This window comes from Mesoplodon bidens (assembly GCF_964165515.1).
Source record: "Mesoplodon bidens genome assembly, chromosome: X".
Lineage (NCBI taxonomy): Eukaryota > Metazoa > Chordata > Mammalia > Artiodactyla > Ziphiidae > Mesoplodon > Mesoplodon bidens.
The window spans coordinates 127,831,429-127,857,948 of record NC_138163.1 but is presented as its reverse complement, the minus strand read 5'-3'; the positions used below and the strand labels follow the sequence as shown (position 1 = coordinate 127,857,948).

General features: G+C 42.2%; 2 protein-coding genes and 1 pseudogene across 6 annotated transcripts in view; 1 reads left to right on the top strand and 2 right to left on the bottom strand.

The window, feature by feature from the left end:
• CLTRN (collectrin, amino acid transport regulator) overlaps window positions 1–26,520 on the bottom strand; it is a 228,804-nt gene that overhangs the window by 164,919 nt on the left and 37,365 nt on the right. The window lies entirely within an intron of this gene.
• Window positions 6,201–6,688, bottom strand: LOC308609171 (phosphatidylethanolamine-binding protein 1-like; annotated as a pseudogene). The gene has a single exon. The product of its transcript is annotated as a phosphatidylethanolamine-binding protein 1-like (transcript).
• The window catches only part of CA5B (carbonic anhydrase 5B), a 39,436-nt gene continuing 35,762 nt past the window's right edge, over window positions 22,847–26,520 (top strand). For 2 of the 4 annotated variants that reach the window (XM_081221556.1, XM_081221554.1), the window contains exon 1: window positions 22,847–22,924. The gene's annotated coding sequence lies outside the window, so the exon portion shown is untranslated. Of the gene's footprint in view, window positions 22,925–24,583; window positions 24,637–26,520 lie in introns of those variants that run through there. The other 2 variants (XM_081221555.1, XM_081221557.1) reach the window with 2 other exon arrangements.

Below are 26,520 nucleotides of genomic sequence, written 5' to 3'. Positions count from 1 at the left end.
ATGGAACATTCTGTGATGATGGAAATGTTCTATATCTGCACTATACAATATGTGTACAATACGGGCACCACTAGGCATAGGTGGCTGTTGAGCACTTGAAATGGGGCTAGTCCTGCTGAGGAAATGAACTTTTATTAAGTTAATTTAACTTAAGTAGAAACATGTGGCTAAGCAACTACATTGCTCAGTGCAGCTATACGACAGTAATTAGGAGCTACCGACCATGAACCAGCTTTGCCGAATTATTTCTCTAATCCTCCAAACAGCACCCCACAGTTGCTGTGGTATAATCATCTTACATACGAGGAAACCGAGGATCCAGTGTTTAAGGCATTGCTGGCAACAGGGAGTGGAATGGGTGTCACTTTACCAGCCTGGATGACTTACACGTGAACCCTATCTCCACCACACTGAACCCGACTGTGTCTCAGGGTCATCACTGATCAAAACTGAAACTGTAACGAAACCTCAGAGATGCTCTGAGGACTACGGCAGTGAGTGGAGAAGAACCTTTCCCCTAGTGGGCATTCTACAGGTGCCAATCAAGACCCCCAGCGGGTCAGTGTTGGGACTTTCCTCTCTACCACGCCGCCTCTGCATGTGTTCAGTCCCCAGATTCCACCTCGTTGCCTGAAAACCATGAATGGAAAAATTAGATCGGGTGACCCCGCTGTTAAACAGAAAATCTGGATTTTTAAAGCAGCAACAAGAAACATATCAACAGCTACACTTCTCACTTCCCCTTCCTGGTTAGGGTGATAGCTTATCATGGCTGACCCACTGCTGTTGGCTAACTCCACTTAAGGAGCTTTTCCTCATCTCCTTCACCTTGGTTGCCAGGGCACAGAGTCAGGAAAAGTTGTACTAGAGAGAGAAGTGGCCAAAAGTTAGCCTAGTCATTCCAGAAATTCCACTATTAGATGAAACGGAAATTTCCTAGAAGGAAGGGCCCTCATAACTGATCCCTGAAAACAAGGTCAGACTAGATGAAGTTATCTCGGGAAATGTTAGACTAGATAAAGGCATCCTGGGGGCGGGGAGGGAATAGACAGAGGCGGTACCAAAGCTGATTATTTGCATCAAGGAACAAAGCCCTGTTATGGAGACAGAAATCTGATTCAGCCTTCTTTTCACCTTAAAACTTCATAAAAAAAGGATATTGCTGTGATTTATGTCATAGAGTGTTCTGCCTATGTTTTCCCCTAAGAGTTTGATAGTTTCTGGCCTTACATTTAGGTCTTTAATCCATTTTGAGCTTATTTTCCTGTGTGGTGTTAGGGAGTATTCTAATCTCATACTTTTACATGTACCCGTCCAGTTTTCCCAGCACCACTTATTGAAGAGGCTGTCTTTTCTCCACTGTATATTCTTGCCTCCTTTACGGGAACACTCTTGCACTGTTGGTGGGAATGTAAAATGATACAGCTACTATGGAGAACAGTATGGAGGTTCCTTAAAAAACTACAAATAGAACTATCATACGACTCAGCAATCCACTACTGGGCATATACCCTGAGAAAACCATAATTCAAAAGAGTCATGTACCAATATTTTCATTGCAGCTTATTTACAATAGCCAGGACATGGAAGCAACCTAAGTGTCCATCAAAAGATGAATGGATAAAGAAGATGTGGCACATATATACAATGGAATATTACTCAGCCATAAAAAGAAACGAAATTGAGTTATTTGTAGTGAGGTGGATGGACCTAGAGTCTGTCATACAGAGTGAAGTAAGTCAGAAAGAGAAAAACAAATACCGTATGCTAACACATATATATGGAATCTAAGGAAAATAAAAAAAAAGGTCATGAAGAACCTAGGGGTAAGACGGGAATAAAGACGCAGACCTACAAGAGAATGGACTTGAGGATATGGGGAGGGGGAAGGGTAAGCTGTGACAAAGTGAGAGATTGGCATGGACATATATACACTACCAAACGTAAAGTAGATAGCTAGTGGGAAGCAACCACATAGCACAGGGAGATCAGCTCGGTGCTTTGTGACCACCTAGAGGGGTGGGATAGGGAGGGTGGTAGGGAGGGAGATGCAAGAGGGAAGAGACATGGGAACATATGTATATGTATAACTGATTCACTTTGTAATAAAGGAGAAACTAACACACCATTGTAAAGCAATTATATTCCAATAAAGATGTTAAAAAAAAAAACTTCAGGGCTTCCGTGGTGGCGCAGTGGTTGAGAGTCCGCCTGCCGATGCAGGGGACACGGGTTCGTGCCCCGGTCCGCGAGGATCCCACATGCCGCGGAGCGGCTGGGCCCGTGAGCCATGGCCGCTGAACCTGAGCGTCCAGAGCCTGTGCTCCGCAATGGGAGAGGCCACAGCAGTGAGAGGCCCGCATACCGCAAAAAAAACAAAAAAAAAAAACACAAAAAAACAAAAACTTCATCAAAGTATCAAATGTCTCCCTTTTGCTTTTACTTAGTCGCTTATGTGAGGAGGATTGAAGACAGTAAAATGCTGAGTTTTTGTCAGTGTAAGCCACTCATTTGAAAAGAGAAGAAAAATCTCTTCTCTTTTGAATTATGATTTCCTAATGCTCGTTGTATCGTTTTTTTTAAAGGTAGAAGAAAGAGCAATACCGGTTTTCTATAGAAAAAACAGAGGTGCATGCATGGATGTGAACATATGTAAAAATTCATGAAGCTTTACACCTAAGAAATGTGCACTTTCCTGTATGTGTATCACAATAAAATATTTAAAAAAAAATCTTACATGTTAAAAGTTAAAAAAAAAAGAAAGTAACAGAAAAGCCAGAAGAGAAAAGTAGAAATCACCTGTAATTCCAGCAGCATCAATGACCATTGTTAATGTTTTCTAAATATTTGGAATATATCTTTCTTAGCCTTGGGTCTTCGTGTGTGTGTGTGTGTGTGTGTGTGTGTGTGTGTAAATACAGATAAATTTCTTCTTAAAAATAAAACTGGGAGTAGAATGGTGGTTACCAGGAGCTGGGGGAATTAGGGAGATGTTGAAGGGTACAAAGTGGCAACTAGTAGATAAATAAGTTCTGGAGATCTAATGCACAGCATAGTGATTGTAGTCAACGATACTGCATTGTAAACTTCAAAGCTGCTAAGATATTAGATCTTAATTGTTCTCACCACAAAAAAGAAATGATAATAATGTGACGAGATAGACGTATTAGCTAATGCTACAGTGGTAATCATATTGTAATATAAAAATGTATCGGGGCCTCCCTGGTGGCGCAGTGGTTGAGAGTCCGCCTGCCGATGCAGGGGATACGGGTTCGTGCCCCGGTCTGGGAGGATCCCATATGCCGCGGAGCGGCTGGGCCCGTGAGCCATGGCCGCTGGGCCCGCGCGTCCGGAGCCTGTGCTCCGCAACGGGAGAGGCCACAACAGTGAGAGGCCCGCATACCACAAAAAGAAAAAAAAAAAAAAAAAAAAAAAAAAAAAAAAAAATGTATCAAATCAGTATGTTGTACACCTTAAACTTACAAGTTATATGTCAACTATATCTCAAAAAAACTGGGATTATACTATTATTAAGCTTTGTCACCTTCTTTCTTGAATTTAACAGTTTATTTTTAATGTATTTCCATATCATTAAATATTCCTCTTTAATACAGTTTTTTTATTTGTTTGTTTTTGTTTTTTGCGGTATGCGGGCCTCTCACTGTTGTGGCCTCTCCCGTTGCGGAGCACAGGCTCCGGACACGCAGGCTCAGCGGCCATGGCTCACGGGCCCAGCTGCTCCGCGGCATGTGGGATCTTCCCGGACCGGGGCACGAACCCGTGTCCCCTGCATCGGCAGGCGGACTCTCAACCACTGCGCCACCAGGGAAGCCCCTTTAATACAGTTTTTAATGATGGTCTAATATTGCATTCATTTTATGGATATATCATATGCTTTTCAATGTAATTTCTTTTCTTTTTTACTATAATAAAAAATGCTGTAATAAATATTCTGGAAGGTAACAATTTTTTGGTCATTTATAAGAATATCTTTGGCATAAATTCTTAAAATTTAAATTTTGAGGTCAAACGTTATACAAAAATAAACTAATATAATATTGTAAATGAACTATAATTCAACTTAAAAAATATACAAACTATTATGTGTAAAATAGATAAGCAACAAAGATATATTGTACAGCACAGGGAATTATAGCCATTATCTTGTAATAACTCTTAATGGAGGATAATAATGAAATACTGAGTACTGTAATACTGTAAAAATACTGAGTCACTATACTGTACACTCAAAACTAATATAATCTTATAAATCAACTATACTTCAATTTTTTAAAAGTTATGCAAAAATGTAAGGTTTTGATACATGTTAATTTCCTTTCAAAAGTATATGTCAGTGTACATATTTTTTGCAGTATATACGTGTTCATTTTCCAGTATCCTGAACCAGACATTATGCTCCTCGAAATTCTTTTGGCAAAACAAATGCTACAGCAGTATATAAATACTGCTTTAATTTGCAATTCTTTGTTTCATAGTAAAGCTGAACATTTTATATGTTGAATGGCCATTTGTATTTCTTTTTTTATAAATTACTTATTTGATCCTTTGCCCTTTTTACTGCCAAAGTGTTCATTTTTCTCAATTTTCTTTTGGCATGAATTTGTGTGTGCGCATACACTGTCAGTTGTTAGTTTCCCTTTTCAACCTATTTCAACCTATTCTCTTGCATTTTCCTGGAAAGCAGTCCTATATTTCATGTCATCTAAAAATGATTTAAAATTTTTCTCTTACTTTTCAACAGTAATACCTAGCTGTTGATCCTGTTTTGTCATAGAGGTAAAAGTATCCTTTTATTCCTAGTTTACTGAAAAATTCCTTCTAATAGTAATTGCTGTTGGACTTCCCTGGTGGCACAGTGGTTAAGAATCTGCCTGCCAATGCAGGGGACACAGATTCGAGCCCTGGTCCGGGAAGACCCCACATGCTGTGGAGCAACTAAGCCTGTGCGCCATGCCTACACTCTAGAGCCGGCGAGCCACAACTACTGAGCTGTGTGCCACAGCTACTGAAGCCCGTGCACCACAACTACTGAGCATGCGCTCTCGAGCCCCGAGCCACAACTACTAAGCCCGCATGCCACAACTACTGAGCCCATGCACTTAGAGCCCGAGCTCCACAACAGAGGCCACCACAATGAGAAGCCCGTGCACCGCAACGAAAAGTAGCCCCTGCTCACCGCAACTAGAGAAATCCTGCACGTGGCAACGAAGACCCAACACAGCCAAAAATAAATAAATTTATTTTAAAAAATAATAGTAATAATAATTTCTGTTGAATTTTAACAACTGCCTTTTCAGCATCTATTAGTATAATCATTGGCTTTTTATTTACCACTTGGTGCATTAAAGTAGTAAATTTCTTTACATTAATACAACCCTTAGATAAACTCAGTTGATTATATTTAACATGCTACTGGACTTATTTTGCTACTTTTCCCCTTGGATATTTTTTTTTCTTTTCATCTACACAGTTTTTATTTTTTTTCAACTATAAGCAAATAGCAGAATTAACACAACATGCAGCAACTCCAGACAGGCTTTTCCTACACCGAAGAGCAATCAATTTAACAGGCACAGACTCGGATTTCTGATGACCTCTCACTCAGCCCTGCAGCTCTCCCTATTGCTTTTTTCAGTATTGCTCTTTAAAGGAGCCAGAGCGGGACACTGACACTCAATAACCAGCCTGAGATGTATCACATTGGGGGCTAGCGGACGTGCCGGCCCCTGGTTCTCTTAATGAAAGACAGGGCCGTGAAAACACATGCCAGAAGATGCCGTCACACACAATCCTGGGCTCGGGCTCACAAAGGCAGAGGCAATCAATCTTTTCTTTTTTCAACCTCCCTTAAAGATTCTTTGATGCTCTGTTCTAGTACTGCAGACTTGGTCTTTTTACCAGAATTTTTTTCTTCTTTAACGTCTGGGTTGTTATTCTTATATTAACATTGTGATGACCCCATCCTAGTACCAAAATATCCCCCACCAAAACGGAGTTCAAGTTTGATCAAAACATAAACCCCCTAGAATTATAGAGGACAGGCAGAAGGAAAAGTCACCCTAAACATAAATCTGACCACTCAGGGTTTGGGCAGGGGGAAGGGGAGAAAATCTACATGCATCACTAAACTGAAACACTGCTTGGGAACTCTGGGACGGTGTCCATCTCTTGCCTTTCCTCTACTTCCCAGACAGCTGCTCGCAGAGCTTGGCACATAGTCATCCCATTCGGCCTGGCAACACGCGCCGGCCACCGGAGCCCCAAGCTCGTACTTTTTGCGGAAATTCGCCACCTTGAATTTGCCACGGTGGTCTCCAGATCGGCTGCTGAGAATGGGCTCATCACACTTCAGTGGCCTGTCCTGCTCGTAAACCAGCCAGGCATAGCGGGGAGGCCCAGAGCCCACAAAATCGGAGAGCACCGTGCCACTGCTGATGTCGTTGCCCTTCATGTTGACCACCAGGAAATGGTGCCATTCCCTGCATTTGGGGTCCTTCCTGCTGGGAGCATCTGGGTCTGTCAAGACCAAGGTATACAACTTACCTGGAGCAAGGCCATCCCATGCAATGCTGGTGGGCCGGTTCTTCACCTGCAGTGGGTGTTGCGGCCTCTCGTCCACTTCCTGCAGCCTCAAAGGCCCGGACCACTTGCTGAGGTCCACCGGCATCGCGGAGCCAAGATGGGCGGACAGCAGGAAAAGCAGCAGGAGGACTCGTGCAGGGTAGCAGTCCAGACTCCCAGCCGTCTGCAAACTACCGAGGCAACTCAGGCCCCATGGATGGACAGACGGTGAGTGCATGCGCCAGAGCCACCACCCCGACCTTCCCTTGGATTTTTGGACTTATTTTCATAAGAAGAATAGCATGTGAGTTCCTTTTCAGGTGCTAATTCTTGAAGTCTTTTTTTGTCATTATATTGCCACCTTGAAAATCACAGAAATATTTCCAACATTTGCTATGTATAGAAATATTTTAAAAGCGTAAGAAATTAAAATGTTACAGGTAAATAATCTGGACCATACATACATATTTGGGGCAAGGAGTTCTCAGAAACTTTCCATTTCTTCCATTGTTAGTTATTTCAGATCTCATACTTTTTTCTGAATCAATTTAGGTTCCTTAAAATTTCTAAGAAAATCATTTCATTCATTCAGATTTTCCAGTAACTCTTGAGTTTTATAGAAAATTTCCCATAAAAGATCAATATTTGTTGCTCCTCTCCCTACATATTTGATAAAGAATACATTAATTTTTTTCTCATCTTCCATTAAGAGTTGCCAGAAGTTTTGCTATTTTTTTCAAAGAATATGTTCTTAGATTAATTTTTGTTTCTATTCTTTCTGGTTTTTGATTTATCCATCTTATTTACATTTATTAAGTCCTTCCCCTAGTTATACTTGTCTTGCTGTTCTTTTTATAACTCTTGAATTAACTAACAAGCTCATTTATTTTTATTCTTAGTTAACAATGAAAACATCTATGGCTATGAATTTTACTCTGAGTACTACTGCTCTGGCCACATGACATAGGAAGTGTAGATGTACAGTGGCCTCATTACGATTGGTTCTCAAAATAGTTATAATTATAGTTTTCATTTATTCTATAACCCAGTTATTACTTAGAAAAGTGTTTCTAAATTTCTAAGTCCTTTTCAGATTTAACTATAAGTATATATGTATATGTTATATTTTAAATAGTATTTTTATTAATCTCAATATTGGGCTGGCGAAAACGTTCATTCAGATTTTTCATAACATCTTACCGAAAAACCCGAACGAACTTTTTGGCCAATCCAATACATTAATTCTTTTTTTTTTTTTTTTTTTTTTTTTGCGTTACGCAGGCCTCTCACTGTTGTGGCCTCTCCTCTTGCGGAGCACAGGCTCTGGACGCACAGGCTCAGCGGCCATGGCTCACGGGCCCAGCCGCTCCGCGGCATGTGGGATCTTCCCGGACCGGGGCACGAACCCGTGTCCCCTGCATTGGCAGGCGGACTCTCAACCACTGCGCCACCGGGGGAGCCCCAGTAATTCATTTTTAATCTTGGATTTATAAGAGGTAGTCTTACAACTGATCCATTAGTATCCAAAGATATTTCATTAATAACTTCAAACGAGCATCTAACAATATTCTTTTTAAAGGAATTGTGAATGAACACTGTGCTGAGTAAATTTCCTTTTCTAGAATAAAAGCATTATAGGTGACGTTTCATACTGCTTTAAAGCAGATATATCATAATGTTAAAGAGCTATGAAATGGAAAATTTCTTAAGGTAATAAGATTTTTATATCAGGATAAAGCAAATTCCTGAGTATGAGCTGATGTGCTCATATGTTTGGAGTTGTTTGACATCAGCAAAAGGAATTGTCAAATGTGTGGCCCAAAATGACATGATTCAAAATATTGACTTTTATAGATCCTGTCAGGTTAATAGAAAGACAAAAGCTCAAGGGACAATTATGAGACACTGTCAATAGCTCCACTTTGAATCCAAAGACACCACAAGTTACACATCACATAGAAAGTATTAAAAATAGATTATTAAATAGCTTGATGAAGATTTCAATAAAATAGATGGAAAACAGAACTAGACACTAAGATTCTTGCCTCTCAACATACTATCTTTACTTTCTTACATTCTTCAAAATCTTGCACAAATTTGTGTTTGTTTTGATGTACAAGTGTTAAGCATTGAACTTCCAGAGGTCTCATATTTTATGTAACTTGCTTCATACAATGCTCATTTCAGCAATTCCACATATAGGAGCTTAATAATTTAATAGTAACGGTGGTAATGATGACAAATAAAGCATTTTCAATCATTCTGAATATGGTCCTATTTACGGCCAATGTTTAGAGTTTAGAGAATGCAGATAAAAAGCTGAGACTACTGTTGCCATGTGCAATACGAAAGGCACTGAGTCTCCTGAGACAGGAAAGAGAAATTGATTTCTCTGTGCTTTCTCATACTCCACAACACTACTGGAAAGCAGTTTCTCAGCACGTAACTATTGATCTACTGCTCTGGAGGGTGAATTAAATATGAGATAACACGAAAACACGTGAGTTGTTCTTTTGATCCATGCAAGATGCCTTTTAAAGTTCATCAGAGTTGTAAACAGATATGGGGGATATGTATGCTCCATTTACCTGCAATGAAACAAGATGTAGTAGGGGCCAATGTCCCTTTTGAATTTTGACCCTGATTATTCCGTTTCATTGTCACAAACAAATTTACTAAACCTAGAGCACCTAAATCTACTACAGTAAACTGTAAAACCGTTTAAGATATGTTATTCTGTACATTTTTATTGGTTTTTGGATAATGTATCTGGCCGTGACACATTAAAAGAAATCAAATGAAACCTTTAATCAATGAATATGGAAACCTTTCGTAAGAAAAAACCCTGCACTTTTAAAACTAGCATCTCAATTACATTTAGCGCCACTCATTTTCTAGAATAGAAGTTGTAGATTTTTTTTTTTTTTTTTTTAATAAATTTATTTATTTATTTATTTATTTATCTCTGCATTGAGTCTTCATTACTGCGCCCGGGCTTTTCTCTAGTTGCAGTAAGTGGGGGCTACTCTTCGTTGTGGTATGCGGGCTTCTCATTGTGGTGGCTTCTCTTGTTGCGGAGCACAGGCTCTAGGCACACGGGCTTCAGTAGTTGTGGCTCGCGGGCTCTAGAGCACAGGCTCAGTAGTTGTGGCTCACGGGCTTAGTTGCTCCGCGGCATGTGGGATCTTCCTGGACCAGGGCTCGAACCCGTGTCCCCTGCATTGGCAGGTGGGTTCTTAACCACTGCGCCACCAGGGAAGTCCCGAAGTTGTAGATTTTTAATCAAATGTGATCCTTCATAGTTTAATTAGAGTGAAATTGCTGTATCTATATAATAAGCAATTTCAAGAAGTTTCTAATAATTACCCAAATATTTTCAGAATAATTAGGTAACAAAATGATTCTACTCATCTAAGCTATCATCAGGTTAAGATACATGTGGAGATAAAAGATTTTTGCCTCTGTGCAAACCCATTATATTTTAACACAGTGGTTCTCAGTCAGGGGTGATTTTGCCCCCCAGAGAACATTTGGAAATGTCTGGAGACATTTTCAGTTGTTACAACTGTGGGGGGCAGGGATAGAGAGTTCCATGGCATCTAATGGGTTGGTACAGACCAGGAATGCTGCTAAACATCCTGCAGTACACAGGACAGCACCCCTACAACAAGAGTTATCCAACCCCAAATGTCAATAGTGCAAGGCCGGAGGAGCCCTCTTTTAACCTAATGGTGCCTCTTTCATGTGCAGATGCTTTTGGGTAATGGACCATGTGTTCCTTCCTAGTTTCCCATATCAGAAACAGCAACTTAGGATCTAGTATTTTGGAGACAATATTTGGCACTGACATCATTAATTGGCATCATTAATTGTTCACATGTACAAATAAATAGGTCATATGTCATATTCTGAGGAAAACTTCCTAGTTGTACATGTAGTCAGTTTTCTTGTTATCTGCTTAGGTTCCAATGATCGGGTTCATGCTTGACTGCTGTGTAGAAGCTGCTTCTTAGGAGTGCACAGTCTACCTGGAAGAGCTCTCAACTTGGACATGTCAGTCTTATGTGGAAAAGAATGCGGAGTTTGCGTTTAACTTTTTACACTGCTTGTGCTAGTGAGCTTTTACTTAGACTTGAGTCTCTCCTCTTTTAAAACTCTGTTTTCCTCTCTGGTGACCATAGCATTTTGGTATATTCTAATGAAAAGTTCCCCTCCCACCCCGTATATCACCATCAGCCTAACTTATTAATTTATAAATTTCTCCATCTTTGTTTCACTTTACTAACTCCCATTCTTTTTATTTGGGGTTATTCCATTAACATAACTAATAAGTAGGAAGAAAGGACCAGTTAAAGGCCTAAATAATGTTTCTCTAAAGATTATCACTTAATAAACTTATGGGATACTGGTTAAAATGAGAGACTAATCTCTCACTTTATATAATATATAGTATTATATATTATAATATATAATTATATATCTCTCATTTTATATAATATATATTATATAATTTTTCATCACACATACTATAAGCCTATAATTTATCACTTGCTCTATATTCTGAATTTACTGTTACAATAAGCTCATTTATCTTATTAAGATGGCTAATGAGAAAATAGAATAGTTAAACCTATAATCCTTATTTCTAATTAAATCTCAATATCATTGTTACTATAACTGATTAATTTTACCCTCCCTTATCTACTTTATCTGACTTACCTAATCAATATTTCATTTTATTTTTCTGTTTAAGGCTTATAGAAAAGATCTTGCTTCAATTTTTAATATATATTTTGTACTTAGACTTTATTCCTTTTAAATATCCCCTTATTGAGTCAACATTTAACTGTTAGTATTAAGTAACAAGATTAAAAATGCTTTATAAGAAGAGACCACATGTTGGCAGCACCTTCCTCTTGGGACCAGTGGGTTGATTCCCACTAACGCTGTCTGAGGAGGAAGCCACCTCTCCCCTCCTTGTGTCCCCACTGGGGTACTGCAGGCCCTCACTCTCCACAACATCCTCCAGTTTATTACCTTGGGACTTGATCAAAAATGCCTCTAACTAGGGCTTCTCTGGTGGCGCAGTGGTTGCGAGTCCGCCTGCCGATGCAGGGGATACGGGTTCGTGCCCCGGTCCGGGAAGATCCCACATGCCGCGGAGTGGCTGGGCCCGTGAGCCATGGCCACTGAGCCTGCGCATCCGGAGCCTGTGCTCCGCAACGGGAGAGGCCACAGCAGTGAGAGGCCCGCGTACCGCAAAAAAAAAAAATGCCTCTAACTAAAACGTATGTATACTGCCAGTATCACTGCACATTCCATGCACCATCTTGCGCTCATACCTAATGCTTGTCCCTTGCATTTAATAATTATTCAAAGGTTGTTTTTAATAATAATGTTGAACTACAGATTCTCGATGGAAAGTTGGAGTTTGTGTAGCTTTGGATATACTGAGTGGTTCCAAGAGATCTAGCGGGGAAATAAGTATAATGGACTTTTTAAAATTATTAATATTAATTATTAATTAATAATTAATTAATTAAGTGTCTTGGGGTGCATTACAATTTTTTTTCTCATTCTTAGATAGAAGAAAAAAATTCCTAGATGGGAAAAAAGAAAACCAACTTTATGATAGAATTTATCATAAACAAGGCTTTGGAATATTTTTGTCTTTATCCTTATATTTTATGCCCCATTTTAAGATGAGAAAATCTTATGATATTCAATCCTAGGATATTCAAAAGGCTCATCAAATTTTGTAGGTTAACAGCCATAACCATTATGAATTTTAACTTATTTTTCACAGGCTAACATTGTTTTACTTCAGTGAAAGTTAGTCATTACTGCTTGGAAACAAAAATTAGACAAACTGAGTAACTGTAATTTTGCCAAGGTTGTATGCCTAAAGTGGGGATCTAAAGAACACTTTCTTAAAAGGGATGCATGCATGCCTGTCTGTGTGTCTCACCCTGTGAATTAAGACCAATAAATTATAATGAGCCCCATGAAGTAAAAGCAAGGCTGCACTGAGTCTTCTGATATTTCCTCCTAGATGTTTAATTATCTACACTGCTTCTTGGATGTTATATTGAACGTTTTTCATGGTCTTGGCCCATAATGCTTGTTTTCCTAGGCCAAAATTCTTTTTTAAATCCCCAACCAAGGATCGAACCCATGCCCCCTGCAGTGAAAGTGTGGAGTCTTAACCACTGGACCACCAGGGAAGTCCCTAGGCCAAAATTTTTGCAACCATGTATGGAGTAGGATTTTCGGTCTTTAATTGCCTATTAGGCTGCCTGTTGGAGTTTACCCAGAGGTGTTTGCTGCTACCTGTACTACATGTACCTCCTTTACCAGGTTTTACAAAGAGGCAGAGGGGGCATCGGCCATGTACCACTTGGTTACTTGCTCTCATTTTCATAATAGAACCTTAAACTACTCTCCTCCTGCTTGATCTACAAAGCATAAGAATTAATCACTATCTCAAAGTTTCTGCCCTTAAGTTTTGGCTAGCGACCATGACATTGTACTCTCTACCATAGTTATCAACAGCCTATAATGAGAAATGTCATTTTTGGAGGACTGTAAAAGACTTGCATGCAAGATCTGTATTCCTGCAAATCAGAGATGCCGGAGAGATTGTTGCTTGCAGCTACTCGCCCATCCTGCAATGTTAATCAATCACAAAACTTTTTCCTTCTGAGCATGGACTCAGCCACAAAACTTCCCGGCAAGGTTATTTAGGCAGCGACCACGAATGGATCAGAGTTGAAATGTGAGTTGAAAGCTACTTGCCATCCTAACGAACAGTAAGCTAAATGCTACCCTGGATTAGGCCAGACCATTCATGAAAACCTTAAAGTGATTGCCATTCTCTCTTCTAATTGGCATTCAGAAACTTACAGTCAAATCTCTGGCCCACCTTTAACAAGGACATTTTCCTCTGTGCTCACGAGGAAAAAGTTCCGGATCCAATGGCTTGCCTACTGGTTTACCTTATCATTGGCTGCATCATTCTCTTTAAGTTCCCCTTTCCGTGATTCCTTCAACTATTTCTTTTATCCAGTATTGTCTATATTTTCATAAGGTGCCTCAAACGTTCATAGAAGTAAGCTATTGCTAACTACATAAAAATTAACACAGTGACTTACACAGTCTGTATTTGGTCTCATTTCCTGTTATTTTTTAAGGCAAGAAATGAATGACATTTGAAACATTTTATATAAATGAAACAGAATTCTCAGGGTCCAAGTGAGCTTAATAAAAGTGTTCTGTTGAAAATTGTTCTTTTCTCTGTGTTCCTTCTAGTTCAACATTGTAAATGTTCCCACTGTCTTCAAGGCAGAAATGGAATGAAGGGGAGGAGGGGCAGAGAAGGGAACTGATACGTGATCTAAACTCTTTATTACTGGCATACGAAGAATTATACGTAGCAAATCTTGCTACTGTGGAGGAGAAAAATGTCGCACTCCACCTGAGTTGAAGGGGCATACCTTCATGTTTTTAGACAAGGACCATGGGTCCATAGCCTCATTTCATTATACAAATGCCACCGGAACCAAGCTCTGGGGCCTGAGCCGGTTTCTCAGGAGACCTGGGCCCCCGCACAGGTGCCCCCTGAGGTTCCAGGGAACAGGTCTGACAGGTGGGGGGGTGAAGGGGGTATAGCACGCATGATAGGGTGGGGCTGAGACAGAGTGCACCTACATTTATGAGCTTGGATGGTTTGTTTGTTGGGGTGTTTTAGATTTCACATATAAGTGAGATTATACGATATTTGTCTTTCTCTGTCCAACTTATCTCACTTAGCATAATGCCCTCGAGGTCCATTTATGTTGGTTGTCGGAAATGGCAAGATTTCATTCTTTTTTATGGCTGAATAGTATTCCGCTGTGTATATGTGCCACATTTTCTTTATCCATTCATCCATCAATGGACACTTAGGTTATTTCTATATCTTGGCTATTGTAAATAATGCTGCAATGAACACGGAGGTGCATTTATCTTTTTGAATTAATCGTTTCATTTTCTTCAAATAAATGCCCAGAAGTGGAATTGTTGGATCATATGGTAGTTCTATTTTTAATTTTTTGAGGAACTTCCATACTGTTTTCCATAGTAGCTGCACCAATTTATATTCCCACATGGGTTCCCTTTTCTCCACATCCTCACCAACACTTGTTATTTTTTATCTTTTTGATAATAGCCATTCTAACAGGTATGAGGTGATATCTCACTGCGGTTCTGATTTGCATTTCCCTGATGATCAGTGATGATGAGCATCTTCTCATGTACCTGCTGACCATTTGTATGTCTTCTTTGGAAAAATGTCTATTCAGATCCTCTGCCCATTTTTTTGAAATTTTATTTATTTTTGGCTGTGTTGGGTCTTTGTTGCTGCACGCAGGCTTTCTCTAGTTGCAGCGAGCGGGGGCTACTCTTCATTGCGGCGCGCGGGCTTCTCATTGAGGTGCTCTGCCCATTTTTTAATCACTTTTTTTTTTGCTATTGTGTTGTATGAGTTCTTTATATATTTTAGATATTAACATCTTTTCAGAAAAATGATTTGCAAATATTTTCTCCCATCCTGTAGGCTGCCTTTTCATTTTGTTGACGATTTCCTTTGCTGTACAGGAACTTTTTAGTTTGACATAGTCCCACTTGTTTATTTGCTTTTGTTGCCCTTGCTTTTGGAGTCAGGTCTGTAAAATCATTGCCAATACCAAATGTCATTCATTTCTTACCTTAAAAAATAACAGGCAATTTGGGAATTCCCTGGCAGTCCAGTGGTTAGGACTCCACACTTCCACTGCTCTGGGCCTCAGTTTGAGGGAACTAAGATCCCTCAAGCCACACAGTGCAGCCAAAAAAAAAAAAAAAAAAAAAAAAAAGGAAAAGAGATCAAATACAGACTGTAAGTCACTGTGTTGATTTTTATGTAGTTAGCAATAGCTTGCTTCCACAAGCTTTCTTCCTTTTCTACTTCCTTGAGGTGTAAACTTAGGTTATTTATTTGAGTCTGTGGGGCAGGAGGTAGTGTGACCTGGGAGGGAGGGATATGATACAACGAGGGCATGACCAGAATGCGACAGGCATGGGTCCTGAGGGAAAGACTGGTAGAAAATCAGGAAATGAATTATTTCTCCCACAATTCCATTTTCTCTCTCAAATTTTCTGACTCTCCCACAATTCTCCATACTAACCCACAAATCTGTTTTCCCCCAGAATCCTCTTGCTCTTCCACAATTCTGTTTTCTTGCATTATCCTCTGTGCTCTCCCACAATGCTACCTCTCTCCCGTAGTCTTCTATGCTTTCACACATCCTCCTGCTCACCCACAACCCCCCATGCTTTCCCACAATCCTTGGTGCTCTCCACAATCCTCTATGGTCTTCCATAATCCTGTGCTCTCCCACAACCCTCCAGTGCTTTCCCACAATCCTCTGTCTCTTCCACAGTTCTCCCACAATCTTCCTGCTCTCCCACAATTCCCCAAGGTTTCTCACAATTCCTCATACTTTCCCACAATCCTGTCTCTTCCACAGTTCTCCCACAATCTTCCTGCTCTCCCACAATTCCCCAAGGTTTCTCACAATTCCTCATACTTTCCCACAATCCTGTGCTCTCCCATAATCCTCCAGTGATTTCCTATAATCCTCTGTTTCTCCCACAATTCCCCATGCTTTCCCACAATCCTTCTGCTCTCCCACAATCCTCTGGGATCCCCCACAATTCTCCATGCTATCCCATAATTCTGTGTCTTCCCTCATCCTCTACACTATTCCATAATTCTGGGCTGTCCCACAATCCCCTGTGCTCTCCCACAATTCTGTTTTCTTTCATAATTCTTTCTTTTTTCCCAGAATACTCCATGCCCTCCCACAATCCTTCATTATCTCCCACAAGTCTCTGTTCTCCCATAATTTCATGTCTTACCCACAATTCTCCCTGATGGGTAGGTAAGGGTCTTGGCTATAAGTGCCAGAGTATGGCTATGGATAACTGGTGTGTGGCCCTAACAGAACAGGCATGCTAGATTGAGATGTGTGATCATGAAGGAGCAAAACTGGCATAACCTAGGAGAGAGGGCATGACTCATAGCAAGAGGGCATGGCCAGAAGGTGAGGAGTGGTCCTGCAGGAAGGATACAGGTAGAGTAGGGGTGAATTCTTTTTCTTTCTTTCTTTCTTTTTTTTTTTTTTTTTTGGCCATGCTGCATGGCTTGTGGGATCTTAGTTCCCTGAACAGGGATGAAACCTGGGGCCTCCACAGTGAAAGCATGGAGTCCTAACCACTGGACTGTCAGGGAATTCCCGTGAATTCTTTTTCTTGATCTCCCACAATACCTTGTTTTTCCCACAGTTTCTTGTCTCTCCCACAGCTCTGTTTTCTCCCACAATCCTCCCACTCTTCCACAATTCCCCATGCTCTCCCACAATGCTGTGGCTCTCCCACAATCCCATGTGCTCTCCTACATCCTCCACACTCTCCCACAATCATTCCAGTAGGTCTCCCCCCAAATTCTGTTTTCTCCCAGAATTCTCTGTTGTCTCCCAAAATGCTCCATCTTCTCCCACCATTACCTATCTGTCCCAGAATTCTCTCCCATAATTTCATGTCTCTTCTAACTCTCTTTGACTCTTAGGTAGGGAACATGGGTATAATGCAGCATAGAGTGGTTCTGAATGGAGAATAAAGTGCCAAGGAAACATCTGGGGAAGTGGCCATAGCAGGAGAGGTAGGTTGGCAGCTTTAGGGGGCATGGTGATCATGAAGGTGCAAAGATGGCAAAGCAGAAGAGGCAGGGCAAATGCAAAGGGTGAATTCTCAGTCTCTCCCATAATACCCTGCCTTTCCCACAATTCCTTCTCTCTCCCCAAATTCCCTACCTCTTATATATCTCTGTTCTCATCCACTATTCGCTGCTTTAACCCACAATTCTCCATGTTGTCACACAATTGGTTTTCTCCCACAATTTTGTCTCTTCCAGATTTCTATTTCTTCCCACAAAGTACCTTTCCCACAATTCTCTGTTCTATCCCATAATTGTATCTTTCCCAAAATTCTTTGTGGTGCCTTGGTAGTCAGCATGTGATTTAAGGTATGCAGCAGGTGTAGCTCTGGCAGTAGCTTTGTAGTCACAGCATTAAGCAGAAGGCTTAGCTTACTGCAATAAGCGGGAAAAGGAGATGGCCTAGATGAATGTTAGAAGCTTACCCAGGCTGTGTGGCTAACATGGAGTGCAAAGATTGTCTGGGAAAAGTAGGAACATGGAAGGGAGGAGGGATGGGAAGTGGCTCAGATGAGAAAGATTTGGTCAGGCAGAATGCAGGGGTGAGACTCTAGAGGGATGGGAATGGTCATGAAGGAGCATAGGAGCAGCCAAGGGAATGTCCTGAGTCTGAGAGGCACAGGGGGCAGTGATTAGGACTGAGCTCATGTGGCAAGGCCAAGGTGTAAGGGGCCAATTCTCTGTCTCTCTCACAATACCTTGTGTATTAGGGTTCTCTAGAGAAACGGAACCAATAAGAGATACACACATATACAGGGAGAGAGAGAGAGAAAGAGAAGAAGAGAAAGAGAACTATTTAAGGCAGTGGTCCCCAACCTTCTTGGCACCAGGGACCGGTTTCATGGAAGACAATTTTTCTACGGAGGGGGTGGGGTGGGGGATGGTTTGGGGATGATTCAAGCGCATTACTTTTATTGTACACTTTATTTATATTATTATTACATTGTAATATATAATGAAATAATTACACAACTCACCATAATGCTGACAGGAGGCGGAGCTCAGGTGGTAATGCGAGCGATGGGGAGCAGCTGTAAATACAGATGAAGCTTTGCTCACTCGCCTGCCACTCACCTCCTGCTGTACAGCCCAGTTCCTAACAGGCCACGGACCAGTACCGGTCCATGGCCCAGGGGTTGGGGACCTCTGGCTCGACTGATTGTGGAGGCTTGATAACTCCATAACCTGCAGGGTAGGCTGGCAGGCTGGAGACCCAGGGAAAAGTTGAGCTGAGTCCAAACACAGTTGGCTGATAGAATTTCTCCAGGGGAGGTCAGTCTTTGTTCTATTAAGGCTTTCAACTGTTGGATGAGGCCCATCCGCATGATGAAGGGCACTATGCTTTACTCAGTCCACTGATTTTAATGTTAATATCATCCCCCTCCCAAGCCCTACCTTCACAGAAGCATCCAGAATAATGTTTGACCAACACTGAGCACCGAGCATTGTAGCCCAACCAAGTTGACACATAAAATTAACCATCACACCCTGTCTCCTAAAATTCCTTGTCTCTCCCACAATTCTCTGTTCTTGCCCACAATCTTTCACTCCCTCCCAGAATTCTTTCTCCCATCATTCTTTTCTATCCCACAATTATTTTTCTCCCACAATTCTTCTTTTACTCACAAATTTCCCCATTCTCTCCCACACTTCTCCATTCCCTTCTATAATTATCCATTTTCTACCATAATCTTCTGTTCTATCCCACAAGTCCCCATTTTCTCCTGCAATTCTTTCTGTTAAAAAAGTGTTCATTCTCTCTCACAAGTCTCTGCTCTCTCACACAATTATTTATTATAGCAAGTGACTAAAAATCTTATAATTCTGTCTTTAAATGTGTATTTCTACCTGCCTATGAGTTTTCTGAAGATGGAAAAATTATAAATATGTAAGTTTCATATAACATACTATATATTTCTCTCCTCAATGCTACTCAAAATGTGTCCCAGGCTTCCCTGGTGGCGCAGTGGTTGAGGGTCCGCCTGCCGATGCAGGGGACACGGGTTTGTGCCCCTATCCCGGAGGATCCCACATGCCGCGCAGCGGCTGGGCCCGCGAGCCATGGCCGCGGAGCCTGTGTGTCCGGAGCCTGTGCTCCGCAACGGGAGAGGCCACAGCAGTGAGAGGCCCGCGTACAGCAAAAAAAAAAAAAAAAAAAAAAAATGTGTCCCATCAGCAGGTGCCAGTACAGACACTGTTACCAGACTAGGATGAGAAGAGGAACTTGCCCCAGAAGGGAAAACAATTCATTGCTTCCTTCATCAGTAAAGTCTTGCTATGAAATAAAAAAACTGTCATCCTAACTAAACAATGTGCTTAGTGACAGATCGGATTTACATTCTAGTTCAAGTTTCTTATCTCAGTTTGGACCAGTAACCAGCAGTTCATGGACTGGCACCTGAGCAGCACTGCCTTTTTTCATTTATAATCTAGTTCCTGGTGTATAAATAAGCAGTCACTGAAGTAGTCAACAAGCAGGCACTGAAGAGATAAAGGAATCAATGAATCTTGAACAACATCATTCATTTAGCAATATTTAAAGAGCATCCACAGATGTGCCAGGTACTGTGTTAAGTGCTGGGAATATAAAGTTGAACTAACTTGTCAAAGTCTCTGCTCTTGTGGAATTTACTTTCTAGTAAACAACCAACAAACAATCCAATATACAGATAAACAAATAATTTCAAATCATGAGATATAACATGAAGAAAATGAAACAGATAATGTGACAGAGAGGGAGAAGTGGGGCTACTATTCAAGGTGTCTTTTGTAAACAGCAGGTTTACATCTCCTGGGAGACTGCTTGAAAGGCAGAATCTCAGGTCACACCCCAGAACCACTGAGTCAGAGTCTGCATTGTAACAAGACCTCCAGGTGATCCCTATGCCCGGTACAGATTGAGAGGCTCTGGATATAACTTCAGATATGGTTGCCAAGAGAGACATCTCTAAAGAGGTGGCATTTTAGCTGAGAACTGAATGATGAGAACAAGCCAGCCATGTAAATCTAGCAAAGAATGGTCTGAACAATGGGAACAGCATAGGAAAATGTTCTGAGATAGGAGTGGACAGGGGAAGGCCAGTGTGGATGGGATAGAGTGAGATAGGGACCTTGAACTCTCTACTGTCGGGTATTTATCAAAAGCCCTATAACAAGAACTGTTGATTTGGAGTGACTACACAAAAGTCCTGGATACAAGACCTCTTTTCTACAAATCAGGGACACCAAATAGGGTTTTGCATGCAGCCACTCATCCATTCCGCACCCATGACAGACATTGCTAATCAATCACAGAACTTCTTCCTTCTGAGCCTAGACAAAGCCACGAAAGTCAACACAGTTATTTAAGCAGCCACTACACATGGCTCAAAGTTGACGTATGAGTTGAAACCTATTTGCCATCCTGGGGAACGATTATCAAATTGCTACCCTGAATTAAGCCAGACCATTAAGGGCCTGTGTACTTGGATGAACAGAAAATTTTTGACGGTTCAAAGAATTGATTAATGCACTGTGCTTTGTAATTGCACCAACAGTTTACATTGAGGGGACCTGTGTTTAACTCTTTATTTCCCACTTTGGTCACTACATCATCTATACTGTATAGATCTATACATCTCTACTGAAGAAATGGGATTTCTCCCAGGACTAAAATTCAAGCAAAACTGTGTTTCTAAAAGAACAAAAGGTTGATTTTTATCTTATAAACACTGGAAGACCTTAAAATGATAGCTATTTCCTCTTTTCTATTGCCATTCATAGGCTTGGGGGCAAATCTCTGGCCCATCTTAAACAATTATTTTGGATCTGATGGCTTATTCACTTAAATGCTAATCTTATCATCAGCTGCATTATTCTCCTTCCATTAAGTTCCCCTTTCCCTGGCTCCTTCCACTATTTCGTTTATCCAGTAACGTCTATATTTTAGTAAGGTGCTTCAAATCATTTATGGAAGAAGGTGAGGTAGAACTAACTGTACAAAATCAACTCATTAATTTGTATAGGCTGCATTTGGGCCAATTTCTGTGAGTTCATTTTCCAGGCAAAAATGGCTAACAGTTGAAACATTTTATAAATGAGGCAGCGTTCTCAGGGTCAGGGTGAGTTCTGTTGAAAGTGTTCTTTTCTCTGTGTTCCTTCTAGCACAGCATGTTGAATATTCCCACTATCTTCAAGCCAGAAATGCAATGGAGGGTGGGAAGAGAAGAAAAAGTAACCAAATATGCTATCATAAAATCTTTATTGTTGGCATATGAAGAAATAAAAGCAGCAAACCTTACTGCTAAGAAGTGGAAATGATATCTTTCTACACATGCAAATAGGGTTTCAATGAAGATTTTAGAATTTATTGTGTAAAGAAGTGTACTAAGTCCTATAAAAGTGGCTTCCTATGTTTGCCACCCAAAATATTCCTACTAATCCAATCAGGAAGACCTGTGATTACCAAATCCTTTTCTACCTATCAACCTCTTGCCACATCTCTTGCTCCTCATTTCTTGTCATGTCCCAAGTTGGGACAACTTCTTACTGTAAGCTCCTTGAGGCTTATTTGTCAAGGGAGCATGCACTCAATAAATATGATTTGAATGAATGAATCTGAGATTTCTGTACAGGGGTGGAAAAGCTGGTTATAACCTCTACACATTTTCCTTGTGGACCCAGAGTTGAAAATGGAGAGAATGAGGCTAGCAGAATAATCTCAGCGCATTCAGGGTGGCAACCAGAGTTTGAGTCTAAGCGTAATACTGTCTCGACAGGCCCTAGACAGCAAGAGCTCACTGGAAAGGTCATCAGCCGGAGACATCAGGAAATACAGTTCTACTTACTCCATTCATCTGCCTAGCATTTAAGGTCCGATGAGGGACTAGAAGGAGCAGTAGTGACAGTTCTGGCTTAAAGAACGTGAAAACTGGCTGGAAAAAGCACGGTTCCATAATTCCAGTTCAGAGGATATGAAAACTGGGTCGAAGAAACTCGGAAAAATTGGACATGAAAACTAGAGGGAGAATGACGGTTGCAAGACCCGTCCAGTGTTTGCGTTTCCCTGAGCCACCTGCTCTCAGTATATCTAGTCTTGATGTTTGGAAATGGGGAGAAACCTCAGGAAAGTAATTTTTTAAGCCTGCGGTCTGATTTCACCCGACAAAACTTCGCCAGAGCTCAGTTCCCAGGGCCTGGGAGGGTTTCTCTAGAGACAAGGTGGGGGCCGCCCACGTGACCTCGAATTCCCGCGACAAAGTCCTGCCCCAAGGGGGTAGCGTGAGGGGCTAAGCGCGTCTTGAGGGGGGGGACCAGAGCGGAACGCAGGGACGTAACCAAGGGGGAGAGGCTGGCCCAGGCGGAACTCTGGACGTGGTCCGGGAGAGAAGGGCGTGACTTTGGCGCCAGGCCAAAGGGCAGGGACCGGCTCGGTCTGGAAGGGCGTGACCTAGGGGGGCATGGGCGTGGTCTGGGCTGTGGGCATAATAGGGGCGTGGCTACGAGGGCCAAGGGCTCCTGCCGAGGGTCCCGGAGCGAGCTGCAAGGACCGCGCTCTGGGGAAAGGCTCAGGTAAGGGTGGGCAGCCGAGTGGAATGGGGGCTATGGCGGGGGCAGGCCAGGTCTCGGAGCCCACAGCTGTTGGTCCTGCGAGTAGCTGCCTGGGGACTACGGAGGCCAGTAGGGCATCGCCCCCCCAACCCGTTCTCCCTCCCTCCCCACAGCCCTCTTCTTCTACCGTGGGAGTCACCAACCAGATGGCTGCACCTCCTTTAGGATTATTTGCACTCGACGGGTAAACAGCTGTCTCAGGGAATTTGTCAGGGCGTGAGGGCAGTTCCTTAGGAGGGAGGTTTTGCTAGGGGTGGTTGGATGTGAATAACTCAAAAGCCCAACCTGCTGTGAAATAGCTGAAGACTGGAATAAGAGCTACAAATCTGAGATTGCAGTTCCAGAAACCGAGGCGCGGCAAGCTGGGACTGACTTGGGTCTTCATTGTGTTTCTCCCCGCCCACTCACCACCTCGGAATATGCCTGGGTCTGAGAACGGAGTCACAAACACCCCCAGGGCAGGGGATCTGCAGCACAGCTGTGTCACATGGACAAATCTGAGCCTTCTCCATCCCGAAATTTCTTTTGCCTTTTTTTTGTGTGTGTGCCCCGCCCCAGAACTGGAGGAGAACCTCCGAAATACAAACATTGTTGATGTCTGTGAGTCTTTGTGGTATTCAGTGTTAAATGCTACTGCCTTGAGGCTGGTGCAGCTTGTTAATATAAGTGCCCTCCTCTCTGGCATATGTTCACTGGGGAAGTTTGAGAAATACGAGAAGTTAATGTGCACACCTTAATCTGGATAAAGCTTGTTCTCACCCGGCCACTGAAAACCACATTGCTTTCCCCTTCCCCTTCTTCCTTTACTGCTAGTCTGGCCATCTTCGCTCTGCTATTAAAAACCTTGCTGGAGGGCTTCCCTGGTGGCGTAGTGGTTGGGAGTCCGCCTGCCGATGCAGGGGACACGGGTTCGTGCCCCGGGCCGGGAAGATCCCACATGCCGCGGAGCGGCTGGGCCCGTGAGCCATGGCCGCTGAGCCTGCGCGTCCAGAGCCTGTGCTCCACAACGGGAGAGGGCACAACAGTGAGAGGCCCACGTACCGCAAAAAAAAAAAAAAAAAAAAAAAAAAAAAGCCTTGCTGGAATATGGAAAGGAGTAGCAGATTTCTCTGGTGAGGGAAGCTGCCCCAGACCCTATCCCTTGTCTGCCCCTCCACATCCCTCAGAACAGTCACTGTTCTTACACATTTTGGGAATGGAAAACCTTTCAGCTATCTAGGGCCTTCCTCCTTTACTCAGACAATTTTTACATAGTACCAGGACTGAAATTCACCAAAAGGCCAAGCGCAGCAGGGACCATTCTCTCTGCCTGTACACACCTGGCCTGTTGTCCCTGGAGCCAGGCAAAAGGCTGTGACTGCTCACAGAACTCAATAAAGACTGAGTAAATTATGAGTAAATATGAATTTTGGAAATCTGACGGAAGGAGGGAAATGCATTTCATCTCAATTGGCCACACTGGGGTAGTTAACTGCAGCACACAAAGCCGTTACTAGAAACGTATTGTGAAACCTTTGGCAACCCCAGATTGGGATCCTGCTCTCAGAGAAGTGGCTGAGAGGAAGAAGTTCAGCTTTCTCAGTCAAGACATGGCAACATAACCTCTAATTTCCATTTCAGGGAATTGCAAAAGCCTTGCTTCCTTTGGAAATCAGGAGGTGAGAAAAGGAAAGGTCAGTTTGATGAGAATCAAGGAATTCTTTTTTCCATGTAATTGTAACGTTTAGTCAGAGTATTTTTTTGCCGTTTTGCATAATATAGATGGCTTAATCAGGCAGAGTTCAAACTACTGTCATTTAATAAATACATGATTTATACATGATTTTTTAAAGGCTTTCAGAATCTTTTTTTTTCCTCACACACTTCCAAGTCTGCAAAACAGATAAGGGATGTATTAGTAAGATCCAAAGACATACATAAATTATTAGTGAAAGCAAAGGTATACAGTACAGAAAACTTAGCTCTTCTGGGGCCCCTCCAACCCATGGTCCCATCTTTAAGGACAGACTTAAGTAAGGACAGATTTTCTGTGACATCCAGTAATGTCTGCTAGTAGTTCACTGCTACGTATTATGTTTGATAATTAAACATCTGTGGTTTCACTAGCTTGGGCTTTATAACACCCATGGGTAAGTTTAAATAACCACCTCTCAATAAATTCTAACTTTTAATGTAACAGAGAGGATTGGCCTTTGGCTTCAGCATAAAGCTAAAAGCTACAGGTATTGGAGCCTAGCATTAGCTACATTTCCTTTCTATTAGGATTTCCCTGGAACCCTCCTTGCCCCTGACCTTCCATGCTCCGTTCCTTCCTTGGTTGCCTTTGTTCCTTCTCCATCTCTTGGCCTCCTTAATCACTCCATTTTGTTAGTCTCTATACACCTGTTACCCCTGGGGAGAGGGGATTTTCCTTCTGTCTCTAGCCTCACAACCTCTCCTGACCACCAGAGCTGCACTGCCAACTCTCCCTAGCCCTTTCCTCTCGCCTGCCCCCTTGGCACCTCAAACCCAACAGAATTAGCAGTAAGAGTGCCATCTTTCCCTCCCCGCCAGCTCCTGTGCCGGGTTCTGTTTCTTTGTTCAGGGGTTCATCCTCGTTCTACCATGAGCTGGAATATTCTACCATATTCCCTCACTTGAATTATTGGAATTTCATTTCAAACCCCACATGCCCAAATCTGAGCTGCTGATGTCCCACGCAAAACCTTTTCCGTACACAGTCTTCCCATCTCAGTTCGTGGCAAGTCCATCCTCGCAGTTGTTTAGGCCAAGCATCTGCCAGTCATCTCTGACTGCTTTCTTTCACATCTTACGGGCCGTATCCCCAGGATACATCCAGTACCCAGCCACTTCTCACCACGTCCACTGCGACATCCTTAGTTCCAGCCCCTGGGTTATCCTGAATGGGCTCCCTGCTTCTTTCTTCCACCCTGGTCAGTTTCCAGTAGGGCACCCTGAATGATCTTTAAGGAACGTAAATCAGATTATGCCCCTCCTCTACTTCAGAAACTCCACTGTCTCCACAGTGGGGAACCTTCACAATGGCCTAGATTTCTCCTTGATCTGCCATCCATTACCTCTGGACCTCATCTCCTACCACCTTACTTTGGCTTCACTCCACTCCTGCCATATTGGCCACCTCACTGTCCCTTGAATGTGCCAGACAAGCTCGCACCTCAGGGTCCTTGCACAGGCATTTCCCTCTGCCTGGAATACCCTTTCTTCTGAGAGCCATATAACTAATTCCTTCACCTCTTTCAATCCTTTGCTCAAGTATCACCTTCTCAATAAGGCCTTTCCTGAGCAACTTATTTAAAATGCAACACCCCCTCCCCTGTGGCACTCCAAATTTACCTTACCCTGCTCCACTCAATTAGTCTGTCTCCCCTTACTAGGACGTAAACTCTACAAGGATGGGGACTTTGTTTTATTCCCCTCATGAGCCTAAAACAGTGCCTAGCAGTTAATAAATGTTTGATTGGTGTCCTGATGAATGACAGAATAAGAGTGATGGATTGAATGCACGATGGTAGAAGGAATCACCTCCTCACTGACTT